The following is a 3,555-nucleotide window of genomic DNA, read 5'->3' as shown; positions in this document are numbered from 1 at the left end:
CTTTAACCTCATTCAAATGGGCAGAGGACGGGTTTCGCTACCTCGGCGTCTTTATCACAACACCCTTATCTGATATGTTCCGCACAAACTTTCTGCCTCTGGTTGAGAAAGCTGAAAGAGATTTTGACCGCTGGTCAGTTTTACCGCTATTCCTCGTGGGCCGGATAAATCTGGTCAAGATGGTCATCCTACCCAAATTCCTGTATCATTTCCAGCACGTCCCTATACTTATCACTAAATCTTTTTTTGATCAATTAGAAAGGACAATATCTAAATGTTTATGGGGTAGCAAACTGGCTAGAATCCGAAAGGCGATACTGCAGTCTCCTAAGAGTGACGGCAGTTTGGCACTTCCTGACTTTAGGCGATACTATTGGGCAGCTAACTTGCAAAAACTCCTGTATTAGATGAATGATGATTGCGATCACCTACCGACCTGGGTACACATGGAAAAGGCGAGTTCACATCTCCCGTTGCGGTCTGTCCTATGCTCCCAACTCCCCCTTCCTATAACATCTGTGGGTGCAGGCCCAATTGCGTCCCTCTCGCTCAAGATATGGAGTCAACTCAGGAAAAACTTCGGTTTACAAGGCCCTTCCATCTTGACCCCACTGCTTAAAAACCACATCTTTAAACCTTCAAGTACAGACCATGCATTCAAAACCTGGCATAGCAACGGTATCAGTAGTATCAAAAACCTATACAAGGATGGCATCTTTTCGTCTTTTGCAGAGCTCTCGTCCAACTATAGCCTCCCAAACTCCCACCTTTTTCGTTTTTTCCAGATTAGGGATTTTGTGAAGAAGACATTCCCCCATTTCCCAAATCGCCCCCCTGAAACCCTGACCGATACCACCTTAGCTCTAGATCCCAACTGGAAGAAATGCATCTCTGTTTTGTAGCGTCACAAGGTGTATGCATCACAAGACGTAGCTATGGGCACACGCATGGGCCCCAGCTACGCCTGCCTCTTTGTCGGGTACGTTGACAAATCCTTGATCAATACGTACCAGGGCCCCATCCCTGACCTCTACCTCCGTTACATTGACGACTGCTTTGGGGCCACCTCCTGCACCCACACACAACTGACTGACTTCATCCACTTCACCACCAACTTCCATCCGGCACTTCAATACACCTGGACCATTTCCGACACTTCCCTATCATTCCTTGACCTCACCATCTCCATCGCAGGGGACAGACTTCTGACCGACATACACTACAAACCAACTGACTCACATGGCTATCTGGACTACACGCCTTCCCACCCTGCCCCCTGTAAAGACTCCATCCCCTACTCCCAATTCCTCCGCCTACACCGCATCTGCTCCCAGGATGAGACGTTCCACAACAGGGCATCGGAAATATCCTCGTTCTTCAGGGAACGGGGATTCCCCTCCGCCACCATAGATGAGGCTCGCACCAGGGTCTCATCCATACCCCGCAACACTGCTCTCTCTCCCCATCCCCGCACTCGCAACAAGGGCAGAGTCCTCCTAGTCCTCACCTTTCACCCCACCAGCCGGCAAATACAACAAAGAATCCTCCGCCATTTCCGACACATCCAACGTGACCCCACTACTCGCCACATCTTCCCATCTCCCCCCATGTCTGCCTTCCGCAAAGACCGCTCACTCCGCAACTCCCTTGTCAATTCTTCCCTTCCCTCCCGTACCACCCCATCCCCGGGCACTTTCCGTTGCAACCGCAAGAAATGCAACACCTGTCCCTTCACCGCCCCCCTCGACTCCATTCAAGGACCCAAGCAGTTGTTCCAGGTGCGACAAAGGTTCACCTGTATCTCCTCCAACCTCATCTATTGCATCCGCTGCTCTAGATGTCAGCTGATTTACATCGGGGAGACTTTGCGGAGGTTGGGCGATCGTTTAGCCGAACACCTCCGCTCAGTCCGCAATAACCTACCTGAACTCCCGGTGGCTCAGCGCTTCAACTCCCCCTCACATTCCCAATCCGACCTCTCTGTCCTGGGTCTCCTCCATTGCCAGAGTGAGCAACACCGGAAATTGGAGGAACAGCACCTCATATTCCGCCTGGGTTGCTTGCGTCCGGATGACATGAACGTTGAATTCTCCCAGTTTTGCTAGCCCTTGCTGTCTCCTCCCCTTCCTTAACCTTCGAGCTGTCTCCTCCCATCCCCCCGCCCTCGGGCTCCTCCTCCTCCCTTTTTCCTTCCTTCTCCCCCCCACCCCCCATCAGACTGAAGAAGGGTTTCGGCCCGAAACCTCGCCTATTTCCTTCGCTCCATAGATGCTGCTGCACCCGCTGAGTTTCTCAAGCATTTTTGTGTACCTTCGATCTTCCAGTATCTGCAGTTCCTTCTTGAACACTTGAACTCTCTGTTTTGTATAACTTGTTAGGGTCGGTTATATTGAAACCTCATACCTCATTAAAAGTTGCGTGGGAGGGTGAGACTAATACGAAACTAACAGACCAGCAATGGGACTCTGCCTTGGATTTGATCCATTCTTCCTCCATATGTGCCCGTCATGGCCTAATCCAATGCAAAGTCCTTCGCAAAGTCCACTACACAAATGCAAGATTATCTAGAATTTACCCCGCTGTTAGCCATATATTTTGGTCTTGCCCTGAGCTAGCAGCCTTTTGGAGGAGTGCTTTCGACTTGATAAGCAGAGCCTACGGCCTGACTATTCCTCCAAACCCACTCTCAGCCATTTTCGGTACCCCTCCCAACACCAACCTCTCTGTTGCGGTGAAACGGGTTCTAGCTTTTACAACCTTGTTAGCCCGGAGACTGAACTTGCTTAACTGGAGGCTCACCTGTCCCCCGACACAGGCCCACTGGATTAAGGAGGTTCTTTACAATTTAAAGCTTGAACAACTTAGGTTCTCTCTCAAAGGCTCTACCAAGACATTCCTAGATACATGGAACCCTTTCTTGGAACTTGTTAACTCTCTCAACTTGTCCCCGGACCCGGAAGAGGACTGAGTGCTCTCCACCATTGTTCTGCTCTACTGCAGCTGCTCTCCCCTTAACCCCCCTCTCCACCACTTATTTATTTAATTACTTACTTATTTACTGTTATTAATTACCCCCTTTTTTTTCTTTTAAAAAAACAATTATTTTTTTCATTATTTTATTTTTTTATTATTATTTTTTTTTAGTACTTTTTGTTTTGTTTATCTTACCATATTTGTGTGGATGTGTATGTATGTGAGTGTTGTTTGTCCCCGTTTGGTTCCGACCTGATTCGGGTGGGTTGAAGGTGGGTAAGGGTAAGGGCTTTGAGGGTCGCCTACATACTGTTGCACAATTATGCCTTGACTGTCACTGTCTGTTATCATTGTATGTATGCAAATTGCAGGGAAATTCAAATAAAAAGATTTAAATCAAAGTTCCTCAGGGACTGCATCAGTGAGCTCCTCATAATTTAAAGCAGCTGCTCTCATTGATCTTGCGAAGTGTGTTTTGGACATGTGGGCTGACATGGTAAGCTCCTCAAACAGCTCAGGATGACAACCTCCAACAGTCTTTCCCAGTGGTCCATCCCACAGAATGAGATCTCCAACAGTTCC

The sequence above is a fragment of the Amblyraja radiata genome, chromosome 45 (genome assembly GCF_010909765.2).
Source record: "Amblyraja radiata isolate CabotCenter1 chromosome 45, sAmbRad1.1.pri, whole genome shotgun sequence".
Classification (NCBI taxonomy): Eukaryota; Metazoa; Chordata; class Chondrichthyes; order Rajiformes; family Rajidae; genus Amblyraja; species Amblyraja radiata.
The sequence above is the reverse complement of the archived record's forward strand: the minus strand, read 5'-3'. Positions refer to the sequence as shown.